Source organism: Coenobita brevimanus, chromosome 68 (genome assembly GCF_032717465.1).
Source record: "Coenobita brevimanus isolate Jiangsu-jjx chromosome 68, ASM3271746v2, whole genome shotgun sequence".
Classification (NCBI taxonomy): domain Eukaryota; kingdom Metazoa; phylum Arthropoda; class Malacostraca; order Decapoda; family Coenobitidae; genus Coenobita; species Coenobita brevimanus.
Genome location: NC_137021.1, coordinates 39099531 through 39118713, shown reverse-complemented (window position 1 = coordinate 39118713; position 19183 = coordinate 39099531).

The following is a 19183-nucleotide window of genomic DNA, read 5'->3' as shown; positions in this document are numbered from 1 at the left end:
TGCTACCCCTCGGAGGATTTTACTTACCTTGGGGAAGACCTATTTGGATGATAGGGTTAACGGGAGTTACATTCATTCCCTTTATTTGTTAGAGTCTCCAGTGTACTATATAAAGACGCCAAGCGGTAGTACGGGGAACAAAATATACTATTCTCGTAAGGAAGAGATTAGGATATTTTACCCAATTTTATATTCCTTTGCAGTTTCCAGTGTGTGTGTGTGTGTGTGTGTGTGTGTGTGTGTGTGTGTGTGTGTGTGTGTGTGTGTGTGTGTGTGTGTGTGTGTGTGTGTGTGTGTGTGTGTGTGTGTGTGTGTGTGTGTGTGTGTGTGTGTGTGTGTGTGTGTGTGTGTGTGTGTGTGTGTGTGTGTGTGTGTGTGTGTGTGTGTGTGTGTGTGTGTGTGTGTGCGTGCGTGCGCGCGCGCGCGCGCGTTTACCACTTCAACCCTAGTACGGTTTTTACACGATCTCCAGATGATTATCTGTATCCTATCATTTATTAATTATTTCCTAACGATCACATCTTTTTCGTTATATTCTTGCCATCCTCAGAAAATTGCTTAAGCTCAGATGAGACTTTCCGAACTGAACTTACCAAATACAACCTTCATTTACCTATTAACTACAAGAGGTTTCCATAAGCTTATTAAAGGGTGGAGGAAGCAAAGATAAACAGAGGTCACCACATTCAAGGAGTTAAGTTCTCTGTAATATCTCTTCATCCTGTTTCTTTTGTTTAATTTAGATACACTCTTTAGTTTCTTCTCTCGTTTTAATTACGTATCCTCTTTTGGACTGGTGCTCCCTTTTATCAGCATTGTTTTTAGTGTTCCTGATATTTTTTTTGTCGTCTCATCTTTCTGATTTTTCCTTTACGTTCAAGCAAATATCCATCCTGTTCCTAAAAAAGGGGCAACTTCTGATCCATCAAATTACAGACCAATTGCAATAGCTTCCATTCTCGGCAAAGTTTTTGAGACACTAATTAACAAACACAGAATCAAGCATCTAGAAATCAATAAATTAATCAATGTTCGGCAGTATGGATTCAGACAAGAACGTTCAACTGTAGACATTCATTGCCTTCGTACCCATCAGATTAACAAAACAATAGACCAACACGGTGAAACACACACAATAGCACTTGATATATCAAAAGCATTTACCAGAGTATGGCACCAGGCCTTATTGTCTAAGATGTCACATTATGGCCTTGCATCACTGGTTCCTCTAATTTCTTCTTACCTTCATAATAGAAAAATACGGGTCATGGTAGATGGTATTTATTCTCAGTTTCATTCCATAAATGCTGGCGTACCTCAGGGATCAGTTTTGGCGCCAACCCTCTTTCTCATTCATATAAATGACCTCCTATCTGTCACTCACAACCCAATACACTCTTATGCTGATGACTCGACCCTTCATAGTTCTTTCACATTTAGTACCTCCTTTACACAATTTGATATTATATATTCCCAAATAAACAAGCAATTTCTCTGAACCAGGACCTTTCTAAAATTAATGAGTGGGGACAAACAAATCTGGTCTCATTTAATGCTCAGAAAACTAAATACATTAATTTCTCCAACAGAAAGAATCCCTCAGACTCTCACATAATTTTAAATGATGTCAATATTCCCATATCCACTACAATTGATATCCTAGGTGTTACTCTAAACCCCAACCTAAGCTGGACAGCTTATGTTAAATCCCTTGCTAAAAATGCTTCCAAAAAATTGGGACTTATGTACAGAGTTCGTGAGTTCTTCACTGACGAGCAGATGGCCACAATATACAAAAGTCATGTGCGTTCTCAGATCGAATACTGTTCACCAGTGTGAAGTGGATGAGGAGCGGTTGCATTGAGGCAGTTGGACAAGATTCAAAATAAAGCCATTTGATTAATCAATAATCCTGCCATCACGCAAGCCCTTCCTCCATAATCAGTACGTAGAGATGTTGCTTCTTTGGCATTATTTTATAAATATTTTTACCGTAAGTGTTCAGACGAACTGGCTTCAATTGTTTCTCCCCTTCACAGTTTCTCCCGAAATACTCGGGCAGCTGGGAGCGCCCATGAATTCACACTCTCTCCCCCGCAATGCAGATCCTCTGCTTATCAAAATTCATTTATCCCCAGAACTACTACTCTCTGGAATTCACTTCCTTGGAGTTGTTTCCCACAGACATTTAATCCACTTCAATTGAAATCCAGTTGCTATAAATATTTTGTAAATGGAGGATGACTTTAGGCACATGGACTTTTTTTTTTTCCCTTTGTTTTTCCTTCTTCCATCTATTATCTATAAAAAAAAATTCTGTCCCATTTCTTCACGGGAACTCTCTCTCTCTCTCTCTCTCTCTCTCTCTCTCTCTCTCTCTCTCTCTCTCTCTCTCTCTCTCCAATAATTACATTGCCCGGTTATTACTGCATATTTTTTACGTGTGTCTGTGTATCTCGTGTTTATCTTCACATGCTTTTTGCTGATCATATTTTAAACTATTTTTTCATTACTCTGTTTTTCTGCCATACGGATCAGTTGCCCAAATTATCTCCCGTTGAGACACTGCTTGAACGTGCAAATTATTTCGCCAATGTCAGGTGTACGAACAAACAGATCGTTACAATACATTTAATGCACTATTTGCTTTGTTTTTCTCAACCCCGTCCGTCCGTCTGTGTGTGTGTGTGTGTGTGTGTGTGTGTGTGTGTGTGTGTGTGTGTGTGTGTGTGTTTTATTGACTTCCCATGGTATCTCTCGATCCATCCTTCTCTTATGTTTCCTCTCTGTGTCCTTTCTGCAACTTTTTATTTGTATTTCGCATTAGCAAACACAGTAACAAAACCACAATAAGCACATCCATATAAAAACAAAAACACCAGTAAGAACACACCGAAACACAAATACAAGCATACTAAAACAAACAAGCAATAATATAAGAAAATACTCAAATAAAGAAATGGACACAAAAAGCAAACACAAAACTGATGTGAAAACAGAAACACAAACAAGTAACAATAAGGCAAACAAACACAAATGAAAGTGCACAAACAACAACTCACGCAGGTATCCAAGTTTACAAACACAAACCCAAAGTGCTGAACATACAAGCACTCATTTGTTACACTCTTTTCTCTAACTTGGCTCAGCTTTTCATCTTTCTGCGACTTGTTTTACGTAGTTCAAAGGTCGATAATGACAATGTACTTGAACATCGTTTCTGTACCACTTCTTCAAGATTAATGTCATATTCTAGTGTTAATCTGCAGTTATGATCAGCATTCATTATGGAGGAATGGAAATTTTACGCCAGGTGTCCGAAGCATGCTACAACCAGAAAGACAGACGTAGTACAGGAAAAAACAAAGAGAACGTTGAAACTGCCATAGGCAGAGCGCTTGCGGATGGACTGGATTGGAATTTGGATTCATTTCAAACCGTTTCAGCACCATTGAAATTTTGGCAGGATGAAAATGTGGATATTTCTTTGTTGGATGTTATTATTTATTTTTTTTTTCCCCTCTTCTGCTTAATTTTCACCTGTGTGTGGGCAGTCATTTGGCGATTTTTTTTTTTTTTTTTTTCGAAGTACACGATGGGTTAAGGAAGCTAAAACTTGCATTGCCAGGTGCGCCAGACATTTCTCTTCAGTTTGGTTAAGAAAAATAGTTCGATTTCCGAAAAAAAAAAAAAAAAAATGGTACCAGGACCGGCCACTGGGTCCCAGCTCTTTCCGGACCGACGGCCATTGAAGGGTTTCAACCTCCAACCCAGCCCAGGGCCTTTGACCGATGTTGATGAACAACAACAGGCTTTCAGGGTTTATGGTTATCTACTTTTTTTTTTTTTTTTTCCAGAACGATTGGCGCCAAACTGTGAGTTGTAAAGTGCAGACAAATAAACAATCAAACATACGGAACTGACCTACGTGCTTGCCGAATCGAAAGATTCTGACATGCAACAAGCACAAACACACTAATAAACATAAATATACCGACACATAGGCAAATACACGAACACAAAACATGTAGATTTAAACGGAGACATCCAGACTAAAAACGCAAATATCTCCCTCCCCCCCACCCCCCACACACATCCTTGCCTCCACCTCTTACACATGAGCCCCTCTTTCAATTGCATTTTTATCACGATTTAATTTTCATTATTTAACGTTGGGACTGAGCAGGAAACGGAAAAACACAATTTCACTTGTCAGTAACATCAAACACTATGATTCATTTTTCACTGACTCCATTGTCTAGTCATATATACATTAATTGTTACGGAGAGAAAAGTTTTCACAAACTACCTCATATTCTCATGTGACAGAGTGGAACATAAGTGGCTCAATATTAAACAATTTGTAGCTTTGCACTTCTCTTCGGAGTCACAGAAAAAACACCTAAAGCTGAGGGACAAGCCATCATGTCTAGCGAGTTAAGCATTATTTTCATTTTTTTTTTTTTTTTTTTTTTACAGAATCGTTTGTTGCTGAAAGGAAAGGCCATTACTTTTTGCTTCCGGACAAGATTTTAAAAAGAACTGGCCATTAGTAAAGCTTTGTCCTACAATAGTTAAAATATATTTTATGATGTTTTCCACTCTTTTACAATGCAGTATGACAACCATCCTCTCGTCTTCTAGCTCACTTCTGAGTTCATAACATTCAGAAAGCAAGTTAGGGAGTAAACTGTAGCACCAGTCGAAGAAGCTTGTACACCCGAGATGGATGACAAGCACAGGGAGACCTGGAGCTCCCGTTTCACCAGCCCTCAGGACCTGTTCCTGACCATCTCCCTTTGCCGAACATTTTGAGTGTTTTCATTAACACAGAGAGTGAGCCAGAGTACCCTCAAAATAGCTCTACCTTCAACAGTCTACACCACACTACGTACTCGTACATATTAGACTTGACACCTATTTCTATCACTGCTTTGCAGTGGCTGCTGCATTATTATCAGCAAATCCAGTGGTATCTCCGATTGCCACCACCGGCAGTGTAGGGCCGGCGGCACGCGGTCCCCTTGGTCACAACCAAGCTACTGTGCCGACAGCAGTTATTGCAAAAATTGTTCATGCTCGTCAGCGGAGAAGTATATATGGTTTCGACCTTATATTTCACTAACATACGTGGCCTCAGTACCAAACTGAATTCTGTTTACTTTTTCTTCCAGTTTCTATCCCCTTTAGATTTCCTCACAGAAACAGAAACTTCACCCTCTACTGACATCTCCATTTAGTTTTCCTGGTTGCCATCTCCTCACAAACTTCCATAACAAGGGTGTGTGAATTTGCAGTTGACACTGTTTTGAACTTCACTTCAGCTATCTCTGATTATTCATTATACAAACTAAAGTAACAAATTATTACCAAATATATCTGCATAGTTAATCTCTCTCCTAGTGCTTCCTCAGATAGGCCAGGAGCATTAGCTCAAATTCAAAGGGAACCTGGAAAATAATTTGAGAAAGTTGATTTTTTCTGGAATCATGCTAAGTCAAGTCCACAAACATTCTAAACATTCCACACGAGCTAACCATGCCGGACGAAAATCCAAGATGCCTGCCAACGACATGGGACACTTACTGGTATAGCTTTGGAGCCAGAAATCACAGATGGTAAAGTAGTACCTCTTTTTTTTTTTTTTTTACCATAATCTCAATGACTTAATGACGTATGTTCAAGATATGATCAAGATAATGCACTATATCAAACAAAATGATAAATTCAACACATTTAAAGTCAACAACCAGCACAATATTTTTTTCCCAGCAGCAGTTATTGAACTATTTCTAAATAAAATATATAGTTTTTATCATAACTAGTTCTGGTCACAATTATAGCATGGGGACTCGGTATCTTCTCTATCAGGTGAGCATGAATTAGCACAAGATTGGCCAATACACGAGAAACACATAGCCTAGGAACACCTGTAATTTGATGTATGGAATATGCTTTAATTTAATTTGTTCTTCCCACCTCTGCTCATCATCTGTCTACAGTGATGGATAGTGCATATCATTATATCCATTATATACACACGGTCATATATATATATATATATATATATATATATATATATATATATATATATATATATATATATATATATATATATATATATATATATATATATATATATGCGAGGAAGAAGGAACCAAAGGCTTAGCATGAAACGTTCCTTCCAGGATAAAACAAAAACAGTTCAAAAGAGAGCCAAATTCAAGATCCATTCATTTCGAGACGCCTGGACACACTGCGTTTGAAAGACTTGAGATCACAGGAAGTAGGAAATACAAACAGAGGGAGACAGATCCAGAGCTGACCTGTTGCATAAATGAAGGACTGGGAGTAACGGTTAACTCTTGCATTAAAAAGTTGGATAGCAAAGGGATGAAAGTTTGTTGCTAGGCGGGTGCTACGCGCCCCTCGTAGAGGTGGAAGGATGCAAGCAGACACTTCAAAGGAGCAATGACCATTGAAGTTGCGATAGAAAAGAGATAAAGAGGCAACAGTGCGGCAAAGAGACAGAGGTTGAAGGGCGCCAGTAAGAGAAAGAGTTGAAGAGATGAATGGCCTTTGACTTCACCCTATTGAGAAGAGCTGTATGTGGGGAGCCTCCCCACACATGAGAGTTGTAAACTAAACAGGGGTAAATAAAACCCGTGTATAAAGTCAACAACTGTGCAGGAGTAAAGAAGGCACGGAGTCGGCTTAGCACACCGAAACTCTCTCTCTCTCTCTCTCTCTCTCTCTATTTTATATATATATATATATATATATATATATATATATATATATATATATATATATATATATATATATATATAAAGTATATATATCAGTTTGAGAGGATTTGGCAAAAAATATGACAACTTTCATCAAACGTTGTAAATATGTGTAGTCCGTGTGCTTCCCTGTCAGAAGTATTATGGGATGAAAGCTGGGATAATCCTTTCCAGTGAAAACGGTCCGGGTTATTTGGATTATATAGGTTTAAACTTGATAAAAAGAAGAAAAAAAACACAAAATGCTGCGATATACATATAAAGGATTATTTAATACGGGTCAGTACTGGGGTACAGGTGAAAGGGGGAAAAACAAAAGTAGAACTATGATTAGTGTTCGATGCAGATGTGGTACTGTTAATTTCGAATAGCTCAAAAATTTATATATATATATATATATATATATATATATATATATATATATATATATATATATATATATATATATATAAGGAGAAACACGAGGCTAGAGGACAATCATGTCTTTATCTCAGACATTTTGAGTATCCACATCATGTATCAGCCGAAAGGAAATATTCACGATCTGTTATTAAAGTTTGCACTGAAATAAAACTAGGTTGCAGTCATCTGGACAGTGAAAAGGTTACGTATGCGATAAATAACACCGAACTTAAAAACGCATAATATGGGAAAGGTTTACGAGGAATTATAACCAACAAACCAGACGCCTCAATCAGAGTAAGCATCATTGTATTATTTTTGCTGCCACAGACGATTCCATGTAGGTTAAGTAAGTACTGTATTAGCAAACAGGTCAATATTGGTAATCTCTTAAACTAATAATAATAATAATAATAATAATAATAATAATAATAAACTAGAACACCACTCTATTGTCCAAGGACAATATTATGATAAAAACTTTCCACAACCATCGCCCAATGGAAGTATAATAAACTAGAACACCACTATATTGTCCAAGGACAATATTATGATAAAAACTTTCCACGACCATTGCCCAATGAAAGCCGAAGTATATAGGGACCTTGACGTCAAGGTCACTAATCTACATGTCACCTTAGGTCATCACAGTCTGTCAGTCCACCTAGTTTGGTGGCTGTAGCTTTATTCTTTCATGTATAATCAGGTGATGACTTCTCTGTCTTCCCAAGTAGTCTTAAAATATTGAACCATAGGCGATGTCAGAGAATAATGATCCGATCTGGACTATATTAAGCACCGCATTCCGGCCATGTTCCATGTATATGCTATAAAAATTACAGCCCCTTTAACTTGGGTGGTTCTTGAGCTTTTTTTTTTTTTATTATTTCTTTTATCCTCTCTGGGTTCCGGTAGTTGGATCAGGATGATATTTGGTCAGATGCAGCGGTCTTCCAGTATTATGATATGGCAAAGAATGACGGCCGTAGGTCAAAAGGTATGCGAATGGCAGCGATGTAGGTCTTCCCTAGAATACTAATAATAATAACGTAAAAAACAAGAAAATTTCTTGCAGGGAATTGGTAAGCTTTACTGTTACTACTATTATTACTACTACTATTACACCGCACTGCAACAACAACAATGACAACGACATCACCACCACCACCACCACTACTAACAACAACAACACGCAACAACAATGGGACACACTACGACACTCCCCAACACCCCATACACAAGACACTGTACAACAAATGCAAGAACTCAACACTCAGGTAAACAATAAAATATCAGAACAGCAAACACTAAACTGGAAAAATTACCTTCAAACACCTGACCACAAAATAAACAACAGCAAACTCTACAAAACACTAAACAGCATCACATTTTCCAACAGCAACACTACACAATCACATGCTGCCACCGCAACAACAGACACCATACCCTCAAACAAACAACAAGCAAACACTCTTATCAATAACTTTTCACATATCAGCCATCTAAACCCCCATCGCGACGACCGACGTATCATTCGACGTAGGAGACAATTCCCCACAGACTCAGACTATGCACCTTTCACCTACAATCAGACGAAGCACATCATCAGCAACCTTAAGCACTCATCTGCCTGTGAACCAGACAACATAAGCAACATACACCTTAAACACTTTGGACCACAAGGCATACAAGCACTCGCCAACATATCAAACTAAAGCTACTCACACAACTCAATATCCTACGTCTGGAAGCATGGCATTATCGTCACTATCCCTAAACCCAACAAAGACCCCACGTTACCTTCCTCACACCGCCCCATCACACTCCGCTGCGCCCCCTCTAAAGTCACTGAACGACTGATACCACAACTCTTCTCCTTTCACTGATCCACCTGGTGAACAAGCCTACATCTATTCTATCCTTAATGACCTAGAACAGCTTGTACAACACCCTACCCGTATCCCAGACCGCCTTGGAGAGAGCTCCAACATACTTGACCTCTTCCTTACAATTAATCTTTCTGCTTACACTGTTAATCTTTTCTCTCTGTTGGGCTCCTCCGATCACAACCATATCACCTTAACCTGTCCTATCACTCCGGAACGGCCTGTGGACCCTACAGGGAAACGTCGTCTGTGGCATTTTGGAGCTGCAGATTGGGAGGCCCTCAGGCAGTACTTCTTTGATTTTCCGTGGAATCTTTACTGCTTCCATGGCCGGGAGCCATCTGAGTGTGCCTTGCGCATTACGGAGGTTATTCTCTCGGGCATGGAAGCATACATTCCTTTCTCGTATCCTTTGTCTAACACAAGAAAGCCTTGGTTTAATCACGCTTGTTCTAATGCTGCCCGCAACAAGGAGAAGGCCTATAAAAGGTCCCGGAGCCAACCCACCCCTGAATCACATCATCTTTACGTTTCTGCTCGGAATCGTGCTAAGTCTGTTCTTCGCTCTGCTAAAAATAATTTCATCCTTACTAAATGCTCTCAACTCTCCAACTCGAATTCCTCCCGCTCCTTCTGGCACCCTCCCAAAAACCTTTCTAACAACTTTACCTCATCATCCTTCCCTCCTCTTTTCTACTCTGATGGTTCTGTAGCTATTTCTTCTTCTGATAAAGCATATCTCTTCGCACAGACTTTCTCCTCCAATTCCACATTAGACGATTCCTATGCTGTTCCTCCATCACTTCCCCCATCTGACTTCCTCATGGCTGACATTAAAATTTCTTCAGCTGATGTATTTTCTGCCGTCACTGGCCTCAGTACTAACAAGGCATATGGGCCTGATGGAGTCCCTCCTGTTGTTCTCATGAACTGTGCTTCTGTGCTTACATCCTGCCTAGGCAAACTCTTTCGCCTTTGTCTGTCAACTTGTCCCTTTCCTTCTTGCTGGAAGTTTGCTCTCATTCAGCCAGTTCCAAAGGGTGACCACTCCCAACCGCCCAACTATCGTCCAATTGCTTTAACGTCCTGTATTTCAAAACTTTTCGAGTCAATTCTCAAAAGAAAAATTTTAAGGCATCTTTCCTATCACAACCTTCTTTCTGATCGTCAGTACGGGTTCCGTTAGGGACGCTCCACTGGCGAACTTCTCACCTACCTTTCAGACTCCTGGTCATCCTCCTTTCGGGACTTTGGCGAAAACTTTGCGATTGCACTTGACATCTCAAAGGCTTTCGATCGAGTCTGGCATAAATCCTTAATTTCCAAACTGCCCTCTTACCGTTTCTATTCTTCTATCTGTGCCTTCATCGCTAGCTTGCTTTCTGGTCGTTTTATAGCCGCTGCTGTAGACGGCCATCGTTCTTCTCCTAGATCTATCAACAGTGGTGTTCCTCAGGGCTCTGTCCTATCACCAACTCTCTTCCTTTTATTCATCAATGACCTTCTAAGCTGTACATCTAACCCTATCCACTCATATGCTGATGACTCCACCCTTCACCTTTCCTTTCGGTTCCCACAATGCCCATCTCAGCATTTACTTCAACAAACAAGGGATGAGGCTATGGCACACCTAATGTCTGACTTGGCTCGTATCTCTGACTGGGGTAAAAATAATCTGGTTGTTTTTAATGCATATAAGACTCAGTTCTTACATCTATCAACCCAACAAAATCTTCCACAGGTATACCCACTAATGTTTAATAATATTCAGCTCAATCCTGCATCATCCTTGAACATGCTTGGGGTTTAATTTACTCGGGACTTATCTTGGAAAGAGCATATTACATCTCTTGTAAAATCTGCTTCCAAGAGATTAGGTGTGCTAAGCCGAGTCTGTTCTTTTTTTACCCCCTGCACAATTGTTGACTCTATACAGGGGTTTTATCCGTCCCTGTGTGGAGTACAACTCTCATGTGTGGGGAGGGTCCCCACATACAACTCTTCTCAATAGGGTGGAGTCAAAGACTTTTCGTCTCATTAACTCTCCTCCTCTTACTGACTCCCTTCAACCTCTGTCTTTTCGCAGCACTGTTGGATCTTTATCTCTTTTGTATCGCTACTTTAATGGTTACTGCTCCTCTGAACTGTCTGCATGTTCCTCCACCTCTACAACGGGTGCATAGCACCCGTTAGCAAACTTTCATCCCTTTTCTGTCCAACTCTCTAATGCAAGAGTTAACCGTTACTCCCAGTCCTTCATTTATGCAAGAGGTCAACTCTGGAACTGTCTCCCTCTGGCTGTATTTCCTGCTGCCTATGATCTCCAGTCTTTCAAGCGCAGTGTGTCCAGGCATCTCGAAATGATCGGATCTTGAATTTGACTCTCTACTGTATTTTGTTTTTCTCTTGGAGGGAACTGTTATTCTGGGCTCATGGCCTTTGGTTCCTTCTTCCTCGCATAAAAAAAAAGTTACACCTCACACCCCCCTATCCCAATCACAACACGGCTTTAGGCCACTACATTCCAAAAACACTCCTCTTACAGATCTTACACAGAGAGTTTTTGATGGCATGAATTCAGCTAGGCCACCACACAGAACACTCCTAGTTACACTAGAGATTAGCAAAGCATTTGATGCTATCCCCGGCCACAACCTCAAAGACAAAATATTCAACACAAACATGCTCAATAACACAAAAAGATGGCTGGCAAACTACTTAGCAGCCAGATGTGCGCATGTAACATTTGCCAGTCAGTCTTCAAACATCAGAAGCTTCACAAATGGCGTCCCCCTAGGATCTGTCTAGTCCCCTACACTCTTTAACCTATGCATGCACGACATAACCACACACCACAGATGCACATAGCTTCCTATGCAGATGACATAACACTCACATTTACACACCAAAATGCAAACACAGCTGCACACATCCTCCAACCTTACTTCAACACACTACACGAATGATTCACCACAAACAGGCTCAAAATAGTCCTAGCCAAATCCACAGTAACCCTTCTCACAAACTGGACAGCAGAACACAGTCACATTCCACACCTCACCATAAACAACACTCCTCTACCACACACACACACACACACACACACACACACACACACAAATCCTTGGTGTAACATACAATACATCAATGTCATTTAAACAACACATCACAAACACTACAAATAAAATAACACCAAGACTCAATGCCTTGAGGTCACTTGCCCACACACCATTTGGACACAACAAAGAAACCACCACCACAGTATACAAACAATATATACGCTCAGTGATGAATTATGCAAGCCTTCCTTGGGCTCCTAACCTCACTAAAACACACTACAACACTCTACAGACCATACAGAACAAGGCCCTGAAAATAATCACAGGCTGCACAGTTGCTACACCCACAGACTACGTACGTCAAGAAACCAAAGTCCTCAAAGTCAAGGATCACCTAGACATAAGGCACCCAAATTCTTGCTGCAGCATCCACAAACCCACAACATCCAATACACTACATAGTAACACACCCACACACACCGAGGAACATCAAAACAACACCCAGCACACGATATCATAAACAAATACTGTCATCTCTCCCCCCTCGCCCGCCTAAGACCACCTTCCAGAAGCATATCCATACTTAAATCACTCGCCGCTCCATTCAGTCACTCAAAGACAACATACAGCTACATCCACGGCCTCCTGATATCCACCCCCTCCGAATCCTTTCTCCCTCGTGAGGACAGGGTTCACCTGGCCAGGCTGAGATGTGGGCATCATCCAGCCCTCTTAAGGTACCAGAAGAGGCTGGATGACTCCGTCACTGATGCATGTCCAGAATACAACACAGCACCCCATACTATTAAGTACATTATGGAAGACTGCATTGCACACAATCACCTACGCCAACAACACAACACACACTCCTTGAGAGCTCTGTGGGAAAGCCCGGTTTCGGCCATGGCCATCCTCAGGGACTCGGGGCTGCTCGGCCAGACTGCCTAGGGAACAACAACAACTACTACAACAGCAACAGCAACAACAACAACAACTATTGCTATTACTACTAATACTACTACTGCTACTACCACTACTACTACTACTACTACTACTACTACTACTACTACTGCTACTGGTTTCTAATACTCTACAAAGAGCAAGAACACAATCATAGAGATATTATTGTATTAAAAGGGAGAAAACCAAGCCGATGGTCTGAGGCAGTAAGGAAAGCCAACAAATTAATAGGATTCACAGGTCTGTGGTCCCGGTGATTCATGAAAGTCCCTAGCAAATTTTCTTTAGCAGTTTGTTTTTGGATATGGCTGGTTAATATAAATTTCTATGGTATTTATGCTTAGTATGGTGGTAATTTAATCATTTAAATGAACATAAGTCGAAAGTATGGATAAATCAACAAATCAATTCTTTCGGAAGAGGTGTTAGGGAGCGTCCTTGATCTACAGTTACAAGGGCCACAGTCGAAGCTTTTGAAATAATAACCAGAAATGTCATTCTTTCCCGAGATAGTTTCCTTAGTTGGCCCAACTTTAGAGTTATATGTTAAGTACTGGTCATTGTACAGAGAATCCGAAAGATATCGGGAAACAGAAGAGAGTACAATGGTTGGTAACAAAAATAATGCCGTTATCAGAGAGAGAGAGAGAGAGAGAAAAAAACATAAGAGGAAAGTCTAGAGTGCAGACTTCAAGGTGATCTGATCCAAGTACGTAAAATCCTCTGACGACATAACACAGCACCTGAAAACTACTCCACATCAGACCAATAGAAACTACAGTACAGTATCTGCACAGGCTATTTGTAAGTGTTTGCTAATGACGCAAAACATTTTCTTCTCCACCAGAATTGTGCACTAATCATATGAAGCACGAAGCACGAACCACTCAGGAAGTTCGACATCCGTACCGTACAAACGTCTAATGGCCTGCCCAAGTGATCAGTGAGCATCTGTGATTTTGGAGTATGGTGATAAAAAATTTTCTAAAATATTCATATACACTAATTGTAATGACATGAAACACCTTTTCTGTTTTCGATCTATTGCTTCTAGTATGATTCGTCTCGATGCTTCGAAATTAATTAGCAGTGTGGTCGGACACAACTGCCTCTCATCGTATAGCGGAACTTTTGACCCTGCCCTGTCCCCTTGACTTTTGATATACCTACTCCATTCTTTTCTGACCCTTAACCATCCAACATGTTTGGTTCAAATCAAATAAATAGGTTTAAGTTCACTTTACCCTATGACCTTTGACCTACTCTTCTGAAATTAGAATCACTGTATTTAGCACCTTCAGCTTGATGACGTGTTTCTTGCAGATTCCAGACAATTTTGATGAAGCTGAAGGGAGACTATTCGAAATGAACGGTTAGATATAACCTTCATCAGCCCCCTCCACATGAAAAATAATTTCCAAGTTTGATAAAATTATCTGAAAGTAGCACAAATAACCTAAACTAATGTACCACCGTTGAAAAAAGGTTAATCCTCGACTAAATTTAAACCCCTCCACGAGGTTTCATTCATACTGACTACAAAGTATCAGAGTTAAGGAACTGAGCCTTTGATCTTGCCCAGTGACCTTAACCTCTGACCAAGTGGCTCAAATTAGATCAAAATTAGATCAAAACTACTTTAGTTGCCTTTGCCATTGACCTCCGACCAATGACCTTCTTGGATCTTAACTGAATAGCCTGTTTCTCTTGCCCGAAGTTGATGTAATTCATTCTCATAGTTTATGTATAGATGAATAAATATTATACCCGTATACATACTGTGTGTGTATATACACACACACACACACACACATATATATATATATATATATATATATATATATATATATATATATATATATATATATATATACACACACACACACACACACACGCACATACACACACACCGTATATGCCTCCTGCTATGAAAGAGACATACAAACTAATAAAACCGAACAACTGACCCCCTTCCACTTTCTTCCGCAGATATAATAAATGATGATGCATTATGTTAGGCAGTGAAAAAGAACAGACATTTAACAGTAGTTTGCGTAAGTACCTAGCTCTACTGCAATGCAAAGCCAAACATATTTTCCTGATGAATATATTGACAGCTGCTGTATCTATTTCATGTCACATTAAGATAACTGAAGTTAGGTAAACAGCTCAACCTCGTTATGCACTCGAGGTGCTTTTTTTGCTTACAAATAAAAATACTGCATTTTACGAGTATATTCCACGCGTTCTTTCATATGATATTTTAGGGCAATATTCTTAAGATCATGATGTTGCTTCTGTTTTCCTACTTGTTTCGACTTGAGATTTATTGGGTGGGGGAGCCTCCATGCTTTGCAAACCACATAACAGTGACGATTGACACTGTTATATGGTTTCCACTTTGCGTAGCATCCTCGAATGAATATGTAGGGCTGCTGTCGTTTTTCCCTTGTAATTTGTAAGCTGTGGTAGGTCTCTTTCTAAAGAAGGGGAACAAAAGAAAAGAATAAAGAAAAAATCTCAACTCCCAAGTAATGGCATGGCAGTGGTAGGTCAGAGGGCACCATTATCAGGCAGTCATTCCTCACAATAATCTGCTTGGGTCTTGGTTTCCAGGAGCACAGAAGTTATCAGTCGCCTACACCCTCTTTCTTCCAGGAACAGTAAGTGGAGCGTGGACGGCCATACTTCTCGTTTTGGCTCTCCGGGTTGGTTTCGGTTTGGGAATAATGGCTACCATTACAGTTTTACAGTGCTTTAATTATGTTCTAAGACTATAATCGAAATTGACTAGGATATATATAGCACAGAACTGTATATATAAAATAACTACTTGATGTAAGACAGCATAAGCATATGGGAGTGAGCGAAATGCTGAGGGATGTAATTGCATTAGTTCAAACTTTTTCACGTTTATCTCATCCCTAACGGAGGATCCAAAACGTTCCTCCTCAAAATTAGGGAGCTTCTATCTCTGGCCATCCTCCATTCTTCCTCCTCCTCCTTCTCCTCCTCTTCCCTTCCAATATTTATTTGCGACGTCCAAGCTGAAGCTTTTGTAATCGAATTCGTTTCTACGTATGTATTGACGTACTTGTTGCTAATTATAAATATATCTCATGAATGCCTGTACTAAAATTATTTGAACTAAAAATTATTAAATACATTATGGTTGGGCCTCGAAAAATCCTTGGGTTTTGATGTAGAATAATCAAAAGGACATGAACACGGGATAAGGTCAAAGTTCAGGGCATGACTTCAACTCATGAAAGCTTGTTGCATTTTTTTTTTTTTTTTTGTTTTGTTATGCAAGGCAGAAGAAACAAGGACCACGAGCCCACAAATTGTTCTGTCCAGCAACAACAACAACAAAAATAGATAACTGAAGGCCAATTTCAAGATCTATTTATTTCGAGATGCTTGGACAAACAGCGTTTGAGAGACTGGAGATCATAGGCAGTAGGAAACAGAGGCAGAGGGAGGCAGTTCCAGAGTTGACCTGTTGCATACGTGAAGGACTGGGAGTAACGGTTAACTCTCGCATTAGAGAGCTGGACAGAAGAAGGATGAGCGTTTATTGCTACGCTAGTGCTTTCGCAACCGCAATAGTGGTGCAGGGATGCAACAGACATTTCAGAGGAGTAGTGACCATAGAAGTAGTGAAAGAAATGAGATTATGATGCAACAGTGCTGCAAAGAGACAGGAGTTGAAGGGAGCCAGTAAGAGAAGTGTTACTGAGACAGGAAGCATCTGACTCAACCTTGTTGAGATGAAATGAATGTGGCGAGCTTCCCCACACGAAAGACTTGTACACAACACAGTGGTGATTAAAACCCGTGTATAGTCAACAACTGTGCAGGGGTAAAGAAAGCAAAGAGTAGGCTTAGCACACCTAATCTTTTGGAAGTAGATTTTGCAAGAGAGGTATTATGAACTTTCCAAGATATATCCCGAGAGAATGAAACCCAGAGTATCTTTAAAGATGATGCGGGATTGAACTGGATATTGTTCAAAATTAGAGGGTAATACTGTGAATGATATTGTCGGTTGATAGATGTAAGACCTGAGTTTTTGATGCTTTAACAACAAGAAGATTCTTTTACCCCAATCAGAGATATGAGCCAAGCCAGACATTAGGCGTGCCATAGCCTCAACCTTCCTTTGTTGAAGTAACTGCTGCGATGGATGCTGTGGAAAACAGATGGAAATGTGAAGGATGGAGTCATCAGCATATGAATGGATAGGGTTAGATGCACAGCTTGGAAGGTTAGTGATGAATAAAAGAAAAAGAGTTAGTGACAGAGCCCTGAGGAACACCACTATTAATAGCTCTAGGAGAAGTGTAGGCATAATATGTTATAATACAATACTATATGTAACTACGCTATTACATTAACTATATAGCTATAGGTAACAATATGTAAAACAGGTAGTTATGTCTGAGTTCTCCAGAATGTGTTAGAGAAAACATCCCCTTACCAAAGACTAAGCAAGAATTCCAAACACCATTGATCATGCACTGGAAACGTGACACACACACACACGCACAAACATACGCACACGTACGCCCACACACTTTAGCCGGAACCTAGAGGGGGATATAAGTCCGATATCACATGCAGGAAAGTTAGTCAGACGGAGTGAGACAGAGTAGGACAGGAGAGAACAAGAGTTAGACAAGGAGAGAGCGATAGGGAGTACGAGAGTGAGAGTAAAGTAGGAGGACAGCAGCTAGCATAAACTGCTACTAACCATAGGCTGTACGGGTCACGCCAAGCTCGTAACTTTTATTCAAGTAACTGTCTCTCAATAAACTCTGTTGACCCAAATCTGCCTGTTTCATCATCCCACTTAAAATACGAAGGGAATAACGGAACAAAGGTCTACACTGACATCTGCAATGCCCCACCATTACTCTCTCCTAGCGACTCTCCTCCCATCGACGATTTAACCAGATAACCTTCTCTATGGAATTACACACAGCGGCTAAGTCTACTTACATTGGTAGCCAGAGGTAACAACGAACCAACCACGTTCACTTACATTGGTGGCAGCAGTAAACTAAGACAAACTACACCTTACGAGTTTATACAGCGCTCATCGATATTAGCTTACTCGTTCATCGATATACGCAATAGACTGCTCTCCTGAACTGCTACAGCGATAAACTACGATAAACTACGTTCACTGGCACTAATGGGGAGCGGTAAACGAAGCCAATACACATCTCGATCAGCAACCAATGAACAAACTACAAGCAAAATAATCTACGACTACGCTTAATTTGGCGACTTCACGCATTCAAACAATAAACAAACAAGCAAAACAGATAGCAGGAGCTAGTGGAGAATCAATGTACCTTAATTCATCCCTAATCGCACCCAACCACCTCATTCACAACTCCACGATTACGAGAAACAAAAGCAGCGACAAATTACGTCTATCACCAACTTTACAAGCCTACTAGTTATTCTCGACAAGTAAAGAAACAGTATGTTAACGATGTCCAAGGAAGAAATGACTGAATCTATAAGAAGGCAAAAGAATAAAAAATTAGCGTAGGTGATATTGTCTGTGGCCTCATTCACACTAGAGACAATATACTGTCACCGAAATTTGAAGGCCTATACAGGGTAATTAAGAGAAACGCCAATAAGGTAGTGATTAAGTCATTATCGAGTGACGAAGAAAAAGAAACACATATTGATCACTTAAAAAGGGTCTCAAGAAATTTAGCTTGCAACTATAAAACGCCAGACACATCCAAAAAGCCTAGTACACACGGTGAAAATAAGCCGGAAACAATTAACACATATTGGAATAAATTGCGGTCGCATACCAGACAAACATAGGTGCAACCAATACAGCTCTCGCTATAACAAGGCATTTACATGACTTAGGAATCGTTTTAGACCCCATTTATAGGTAATAAAATTAAATAGGTCGAGATAAGTAGTATTCATCATCACTATCATCACCCTTAGCATAACTTGCTAACAACGGTGGATTAGATATCTAATACAGCTGTTCTTTCGATAGATAAAGATGAGGCGAATTATTCCATGGATCATGTTCCTGTTGATATCA